Raw genomic sequence first — 9,831 nt, 5'->3', positions numbered from 1 at the left:
ATCATTCGTTATTGAAGTAGACAATGAGAAAAGTTAATCCGGAAAGAATACGCATCTTTGAAGCCTTAACTAAATCATTATCATTGTTTTTATATCAATCTGGTACTATGCTTTCAAACAAACAACCATCTTCTCTAAACGCCTGACTAAGACCTACAAGATAGCCATTGCTTGCTCAATCGACCCTCACTCGCCTGAGGTATTACTTGGACGGCCCGGTGCACTTGCCGGTTCATCTGTGCGAAACTTGCGGAGTTCAATTTTGCGCACCAAGTTTTTGGCACCAAGTTTTTGTTGCTTAGATTAGGTACTTTTTGAGGTTTTATTGCTCTTTTACTTGTGTTTCTTGTTTTCTTTTTCAAAAGCTTTTTCAAAACCTTTTCTTTTCGTTATCTTTTGTTGGAGTCTTGTGTCAATCTTTAAGTTTGGTGTCTTTTGGTCTTTCTTGGGTTTTCTTTCCTTTACTTTTTTGAAAAATTACCTTAATTGTTCTTTCTTTGTATTCGAAATTGTTCTTGCTATTTTTCTTTGTTTGATCTCAAAATCTTTAAGTTTGGTGTCTCTTTATGTTTTTTCTTTCCAAAATTTTGAAAATTATAGTATTTGATTTAAAAAATCTCTAAGTTTGGTGTCTTTCTCGGTTTGTATTTGCAAATTTTCGTAAATTAATGCTTTGATTTCAAAAAGTTTTAAGTTTGGTGTCTGTTTGGTTAGTATTGTTCTGTCTTTTGGGCTTTAGTTGGTCTGTCTTTTCTTGAGCTTTTAAAAACTTGTTCTTGTTTTTCTTTCTTGGTATTCGAATTATTCTTAGTGTTTTTCTTTGTTTGATTGCAAAATTTTTAAGTTTAGTGTCTTTTAGGTAGTGTTTGGAAGAGAGATTGGGACTGAGAGACTGAGACTAAGAGAAGAGACTGAGAGACAGAGGCTGAAATAAGTCTCAGTATTGTGTTTGGTATAAAATGAAAGACAGAGATTAAAATAAGAATAAAACTCTAATTTAATTTACACAAAGGGTAAATTTAGAATTAATTAATTGAAATAGGAGTATTTTAGGTATAAAATGTGATTAAAGTTTCAGTCTCTGTCTCCAAAAATTTCAGTCCTCTATGTCCCCACTTTTTGGAAGTACTGAAATACTGAAATTATGGGAACAGACACTGAAATTTTAGTACCAGTTTTTGGGCCAACTAACATGATACTTAGTCTCAGTCTCTTAGTTTCTGTCCCAGTATCTCAAAACAAATGGTACCTTAGTGTTTTTCCTTTCTCACATTTTCGAAATTAGTGTCCTTGATCTTCAAAATTTTTAAGTTTAGTCTTTTTGTGTTTCTCCTTTGTAATTTTCCAATTTAATAGGTTTTGAATTTAAAATTTTTTAAGTTTGGTGTCCAATTAGTTATCTTTTTGTTTATCTTGTTATCTTTTCAAATCTTTATCTTATCTTTCCTTTCTTTGAATTTCAAAATCTTGTTAACTTATCTTAATTCAAATTCAATTTTCAAAAGAAAAAAAAATTTCAAATTCAAATTTCAAATTCAAATTTCAAAATTTAGTGTTTTGTTGGCTTCTCTCTATTTCAAAATTAAATTTCAAATCATATATTGCTTATCTTTCTTGATCTTTAAATTTTTATCATATCTTTTTCCTTTATTTTCAAAATTCTGTTATCTTATCTTATTTAATTTCAAATTTTAAAAAAGTTTAGTATCTTGTTAGTTTCTCTTTCTTTCAAAATCTTTGTTTGACTTTTTAAATTTCAAAGCTTTTTAAAATCAAATCTTCTATCTTAAATTTTAAAATCTTATCTTATCTTGTTTGACTATCTCTTTCTAAATTTGAATTTTAAAATCTCTCTTTGACTTTCTCTTTTTAAATTCCAAAAACTTTCAAAATCAAATCTTTTTCAAATCTTATCTTTTTTATTTTCAAACCTTGTTATCTTATCCTTAATTTTAAAATTCAAATTTTTAAAAGTTGAGTATTTTGTTAGTTGTTCTTTTCAAATTTGAAATTCAAATCTTTAAAATTTTCAAATCTTTTCTTTTTCTTTTCATTTAATTTTTAAATTTCCAAAGCATATCTTAATTATCTTTTCCTTGATTCTAGTATTTGATTTAAATTCAAATTTTAAAGGGTATCTTACTAGGAGGTCTTTTGTTTGTGTATGCAGGAACAGGAAGAGTGCACTATAGATCTAGAGGGAGAGACACAACCAAGAAGAACCTTGGGGCCTTATATAGCCCCCACTACTGACTTCCATGGGAGCATCATCAGTATACCTCCTATTGGAGTAACTCATTCTGAGCTCAATCCATAGCTAATCACTCTTGTGCAGCAAAACTGCCAGTTTCAAGGACTTCCAGAAGAAGAACCCACAGAATTTCGTGCTGAATTCTTGCAAATAGCTGACACAGTAAGAACTAGCAGAGTAGACCAGGATGTCTACTTGCTGCTACTCTTTTCATTTGCTGTAAAAGGCCAAGCAAAGAGGTGGTTGGATAATAAGCCCAAATCAAGCTTAAAAATGTGGAATAAACTAGTGGACAAGTTTTTGAACCACTATTTCCCCCTAAAGAAGCTAACCCGGCTAAGACTGGACATTCAAGGCTTCAGACAGGAAGAGAATGAGTCTCATCATGATGCTTGGGTGAGATACAAGCTGATATTAACAAGGTGTCCCATTGAAATATTTCAAAATGGGTAAAGCTAGATATTTTCTATTACGGACTCACAGATATGACTAAAATGTCCTTAGATTATTCTGCAGTTCGTTCAATCCACACGAGAAAGACAATTGAGGAAGCACATGAGCTCATTGAGACAGTTGCTAGTAATCAGCATCAGTACTCATCTAATGAAACTCCAATGAAGGGAGAGGTTAAGACAGTAACCACTGAATCATACCCTCCTAAGCAAAGTAACTCATTGACCCAGCAACTACACTGCCTCACACAACAGTTGCTGAGTTTGCAAGAAGAAGTGCAGAAGACCCAAGCCTCCAGCAAGAATATGGAAGCACAGTTGAACCAGGCTAAACAGCACTTGTCTGAATAGACAACGAAAGAGTGCTAAGCTCTATAATTAAAGAGTACCCTGAACACCTAGCCTCAGAATAGTAAGGGGCAGGGAAAAGAGCTGGCAAAAGATGAACAAGCTGTAGTTCAAGGCACTCATGAGAGCGCTGAACGCCCAGAAGGGGGCAGCTAGGGCGTCCAACCCCTAGAAGGTGTGATGACTGCGCATGATGTTATGTTTTTCTATACTTTTTCACCTTTAATTTTCACTAATCATGCTTAATTATTGAATACTTTTGTGCTTAAATCATAGATTACTTTCAATTCTTTGATTTGGTTTGAATTTGTAGAAATTGGTGAAAAAGGAAGTAAAAAGCACAAAACAAGCATGAAAAAAGAAAGGAGTTTAAAGGAGAAGCAAAGGAGAAGCAGAGAAGAAGTAGAGAGGTTGTGGCGTTAGTGGCCAAGTTAGCACACTAACGCCATGGTTAACGTTGCCAAGGAGAAGAGGTGCTGGCGTTAGTGGCCAAGTTAGCCCACTAAAGCCAGTACCAACGTTGATAATGAAAAGGTACTGGCGTTAGTGGCCAAGTTAGTCCACTAACTCCAGTGCTAACTTGCTCCAAAAAGAAGAAGCTGGCATTAGTGGCCAAGTTAACCCACTAACGCCAGCGTTAACGCTAGCACCTGGCAGCCTGACCGTGTCTTCTTCAAACAAGAATAACTTAAGCTAAAAAGCTCTAAATGAGGTAATTTTAATGGCATTGGAAAGTAGGAATCTAGATCTTTCCAAGCATATATGGCACTACATGGTGGACACTAAATTTGAGCGCAAAAACTTGCCCCAAAAGTGCAAAGATGAACATAGTATCAACCTGTTGTAAGGCCAGCTTATCTCTTCACCTTCCATAGAGTATAACTCGAGCTGTAGAACTCCAAATGATGCGATTCCAATGGAATTGGAATGTAGACATCACGTACTTTCTATCAATATATAATAGTATGGGGTGGATGGTGCACGAATCCCCACACTTTCGTACAGCTGTACCAGTAAGTGCACTGGTTCGTCCAAGTAATACCTGAGCGAGTCAGGGTCGATCCCACGAGGATTGTGGTTTGAAGCAAGCTATGGTTATGTTGCAGGTCATAGTCAGGCAAAATCAAAAGTTGATAGATAAATATTTGTGAGATTTAAACTAAGTTGGCATGTAAATAAAGAAAAGGGAAATCAGTAAAAGGGTTATAATTAAGGATTGGAGTTGCTTAGCCTTTCTGGATTAACTCTGGTATTACTGTCTTCTATGCTTGTGAGTGATCTCTTCTGTGGCAGGCTATATGTGATCAACGCCATACGCCGTGGTCATTGATCTCCTCCGCTACAGATTGAACACCATTGGCCGTGGTCATTCGATCTGACAAAGGGTGAAGCTCTAGCAGTTCATTCTCTTGGCGATCCTACTCAAAACATCACAGACAGGGTTGAATCTTCCAGATCAGAGAATGCTGCTTTTTTGGATTCTAGCCTATACCACGGAAACCCTATTCTCCCTATAAATCAGCTGAACTGGTGTCTCGAGAAGTCCCTAACGAAGTCCTGGATTAACCGTTTGAGAGATGTATAAATATAGCTGTTGGTTACGCTTTCCAGTCACGTATTCACACAAATCCAAGTAGATGCGGGTGTTTGTCAGGCACGTTCATCTTAGTATGATGAACAGAGCTGATTGCCACTGATCATCCTATTCACCATGTTGAAGATCGAGTATACATATTAGAAATAAATCAAACACGGATCAAAGAAGAAACAGTAATACTTTTATTAATTCATAGGACTCAGCAGGGCTCCTCCCCTCAACCTAGGAGCTTTAAAAACTCATAATGAAAGGAAATATAATGGTAAAACTCGAATGTAGTGTGTAATTGTTCGAATGATTATGTGAAATAACTCTTAAATACTAAACCAATGACTAGTAAGGCTAAAATAGTCTTTTTAGTACTAAAATCTACTTCTGGGGCCCACTTGATACGTGTTTCGGCTGAGCTTTGATGAGATTCACGTGCTATGAGGTCTTTTAGGCATGAAACACCAGCTAGGGGGTCCTCTCTGGGCGTTTGGATGCTGGGCTCTGCTCCTTGGGTGCTGGACGCCAGGAAGGGGGCAGGTAGCTGCATTTGGACGCTAATTTTGGGACTTCTAATCCAAAGCAAAGTATGGAATATTATATATTTCTAGAACGCTCTAGAAGTCGTTTTTCCATAGCCGTTAAAAACGCTCCATTTGGACTTCTGTAGCTCCAGAAAAGCTCTTACGAGTGCAAGGAGGTCAGATCCGGACAACATCTGCAGTGCTTTCTCTGTCTCTGAATCAGACTTCAGCTCCAGCTCCTCAATTTCAGCCAGAAATTACCTAAAATTGTATAAAAACATGCAAACTCAAAGTAAAATTAAAAAATGTTAATTTAACACTAAAACCTATAAAAACTTAATAAAAACTAAATAAAACATATTAAAAACTACATGAAAACTATGCCAAAAAGCGTATAAAATATCTGCTCATCACAACACCAAACTTAAACTGTTATTTATCCCCAAGCAACTAAAAACACAGTAGGATAAAAAGAAAATTAAGATACAATAAATTTCTATGTTTCCAATGAAGCTTAGTTACAATTAGATGAGCGGGACTTAGTAGCTTTTTGCTTCTAAATAGTTTTGGCATCAAACTATCCATTGAAACTTAGAATGGTTGGCATATTTAGGAACTTAGAATCAAGATGATATTATTGACTCTCCTAGTTGAGTTCTTTTTTATTCTTGAACACATCTTTTAGAGTCTTGGCCGTGACCCTAAGCACCTTGTTTTCCAATATTACCACTGGATACAATAATGCCACAGACACTTTAACTAGGTGAACCTTTTCAGATTGTGACTCAGCTTTGCTAGAGTCTCCAGATAGAGGTGTCCAGAGTTCTTAAGCACACTCTTTTTGCTTTAGACCTCAACTTTAACCGCTCAGTCTCAAGCTTTTCACTTGACACCTTCACGCCACAAGCACATGATTAAGGACAGCTTGGTTGAGCTGCTTAGGCCAAAATTTTATTCCTATAGGACCTCCTATCCATTAATACTTAAAGCCTTGGATTCTTTTACCCTTGCCTTTTGGTTTAAAGGGTTATAGGCTTTTTGCTCTTGCCTTTTGGTTTAAAGAGCTACTGGCTTTTTCTGCTTGCTTTTTTTTTCTTTTCTCATTTTTTTGCCACTTTTTTTTCGCATGCAAGAATTTTCTTTTTCTTTTTTTGTTGCTTCTTCTTGCTTCAAGAATCAATTTTATTGATTTTTCATATCACCAATAATACTTTTCCTTTTTCCTTATTTTTTCAAGAGCCAACATTCTAAAATTTCAACTTTAAATATGCACTGTTTAATCATACATTCAGAAAACAAAAGCAATGCCACCACATCAACATAATTAAACTATTCTTATTTTAAACTTGAAATTCATGCATCTCTCAATTCTTTTCAAATAAAATTTTCTTTTAAGTAAAGTGAGAGATATATGGAACATTTTACAACTTTAAGACATCAATGCAAATAATCATGCAACTAGAACAGGAAAGCAAACAAAATATAACAGAAAATAGAAAAGGAAAAGAAGTAAAAGAGAACGAGTCCACCTTTAATGGTGGCGGCTAGTGCTCCTCCTTGAGGATCCAATGTGATGCTTGATCTCTTCAATATCACTCATTTGCCTTTATTGCTCTTCCCTCATAGCCCTTTAGTCTTCCCTTATGGCTTTTGGATCTTCTTTTATTTTATTGAGGGTGATGGAGTGCTCTTGATGCTCCATCCTTAATTGCTCAATGTTAGTGCTCAGTTCTCCAAGTTGTTGGCGCCATTGATGATCACAATTTCGTGCACCAAGTTTTTGGCGCCGTTGCCGGAGATTGTTCGAGTTGGACAACTGACGGTTCGTCTTGTTGCTCAGATTAGGTAATTTTATTTTAATTTTAAGCTTTTTATTTCTTATTTTCGAAAAATACAAAAAAATTTTCTTCTTTTTCGTTTTTCCAAAATAATTTTCGAAAAATCCACAAAAAGAAATTTAATAAAATCATAAAATAAAAAATAATTTTGTGTTCCTTATTTGAGTCTTGTGTCAATTTTTAAGTTTGGTGTCAATTGCATCCTTTTATTTTTCTTAAAAATTTTTCGAAAACACATGCATTGAGTTTCTTTCTTGTTCTTCATGATTTTCAAGTTGTTCTTGATAAGTCTTCTTGTTTGATCTTTAAAATTTCTTGTTTTGTGTCTTTTCTTGTTTTTCATATGCATTCTTGAATTCTTAGTGTCTAAATATTAAAAATTTCTAAGTTTGGTATCTTGCATGTTTTCTTTTATTAAAAATTTTTTCAAAAATACATACTTGATGTTCATCATGATCTTCAAAGTATTCTTGGTGTTCATCTTTGCATTCAAAGTGTTCTTGCATGTTTTCCTTGTTTTGATCCAAAATTTTTATGTTTTGAGTCTTTTTGATGTTTTTCTCTTTCCTTATTAAAATTCAAAAATCAAAAAGATATCTTTTTCTTTTTTCTCTCTCATCAATAAAAATTCAAAAATAAAAAAAATATCTTTCTCTTATTTCACTCATAAATTTCGAAAATTTGAGTTGATTTTTTCAAAAAATTTTTAAAAATAAGTTGTTTCTTGTTAGTCAAGTCAAGATTTCAATTTTAAAAATCCTATCTTTTTCAATTCTTTTTAAAAAATCAAACTTTTTTCATTTGTCTTTCATATTTTCGAAAATTTCAAATTAATTTTCAAAATCTTTTTCTTATTTTTATTCCATATTTTCGAATTCAATGCTAACCATTAATGCGATTGATTCAAAAATATTAAGTTTGTTACTTGCCTAATAAGAAAGGTTCAATCTTTAAATTTTAAAATCAAATCTTTTTGTTTCTTGTTGGTCAAGTAATCAACTTTAATTTTCAAAATCAAATCTTTTTAAAATTCTTTTTCAAATCTTTTTCAAAATAAATTTCAATCACATCTTTTTCAAAATTTAATTTCAAAATCTTTTCTAACTTTTTATCTTTTCAAATTTGATTTTCAAATCTTTTTCTATTAACCACTTTACTTTTTGTTTGATTCTTATCTTTTTCAAAACTACCTAGCTAACTCCCTCTCTAATTTTCGAAAATCCCTTCCCTCTTTTTCAAATTTCCTTTTTAATTAACTAATTGTTTTAATTTCAATTTAATTTGATTTCAATTTTAATTTTCAAAATTTAACTTTAAATTTTATTTTTATTTTAATTGATTTTTGAAATTCAATCTCTCTCATCTCCTTCTATTTATTTATTCATCTACTAACACTTCTCTTCCACCCAAAAATTTGAACCCCATCTTCCTCTCTGTGTTCGAGTTTTTCCTCTTCTCCTTCTTACATTCTTCTCTTCTTATACTTGCATAAGGAATCTCTATACTGTGACATAGAGGATTCCATATTTTCTGTTCTCTTCTTTTTTATATGAGCAGGAACAAGGATAAGAACATTCTTGTTGAAGCTGATCCTGAACCTGAAAGGACTCTGAAGAGGAAGCTAAGGGAAGCTAAAGCCCAACTCTCTAGAGAAAATCTGACAGAAATTTTCGAAAAAGAAGGAGACATGGCCGAAAATAATAACAATGCAAGGAAGATGCTTGGTGACTTTACTGCACCAAATTCCAATTTACATGGAAGAAGCATCTCAATCCCTGCCATTGGAGCAAACAACTTTGAGCTTAAACCTCAATTAGTTTCTCTGATGCAACAGAACTGCAAGTTCCATGGACTTCCATCTGAAGATCCTTTTCAGTTCTTAACTGAATTCTTGCAGATTTGTGATACTGTTAAGACCAATGGGGTTGATCTCGATAGAGAATTCTGAGCAGAATCCATCTAGCTTAGCAAATATAGTCTCTGATCTATCTAAGGCCACTTTAAGTTTCATGAATGAAATAAGGTCCTCTATTAGAAATTTGGAGGCATAACTGGGCCAGCTGAGTAAAAGAGTCACTGAAATCCCTCCTAGTACTCTCCCAAGCAATACAGAAGAGAATCCAAAGAGAGAGTACAAGGCCATAGATTTAACCATCATGGCCGAACCTACAAGGGAGGGAGAGGACGTGAATCCCAGTGAGGAAGACCTCCTGGGACGCTCAGTGATCAATAAGGAGTTCCTCAATGAGGACCTAAAGGAATCTGAGGCTCATCTAGAGACCATAGAGATTCCATTGAACCTCCTTTTGCCCTTTATGAGCTCTAATGAGTACTCTTCTTCCGAAGAGAATAAAGACATTACTGAAGAGCAAGTTTCCAAGTACATTGGTGCAATCATGAAGCTGAATGCCAAATTATTTGGTAATGAGACTTGGGAAGATGAACCTCCCTTGCTCACCAATGAACTGAATGCATTGGATAGGCAAAAATTACCTCAAAAGAAACAGGATCCTGGTAAATTCCTAATTCCCTGTAACATAGGCACCATGAACTTTGAGAAAGCTCTGTGTGACCTGGGGTCAGGAATAAACTTAATGCCACTCTCTGTAATGGAGAAACTTGGGATCTTTGAGGTGCAAGCTATCAGAATCTCATTAGAGATGGCAGACAACTCAAGAAAACAGGCTTATGGACAAGTAGAGGACGTGTTAGTAAAGGTTGAAGGCCTTTACATCCCGGTTGATTTCATAATCCTAGACACAAGGAAGGATGAGGATGAATCCATCATCCTTGGAAGACCCTTTCTAGCCATAGCAAGAGCTGTGATTGATGT

The sequence above is a fragment of the Arachis ipaensis genome, chromosome B03, assembly GCF_000816755.2.
Source record: "Arachis ipaensis cultivar K30076 chromosome B03, Araip1.1, whole genome shotgun sequence".
Lineage (NCBI taxonomy): Eukaryota > Viridiplantae > Streptophyta > Magnoliopsida > Fabales > Fabaceae > Arachis > Arachis ipaensis.
The sequence above is the reverse complement of the archived record's forward strand: the minus strand, read 5'-3'. Positions refer to the sequence as shown.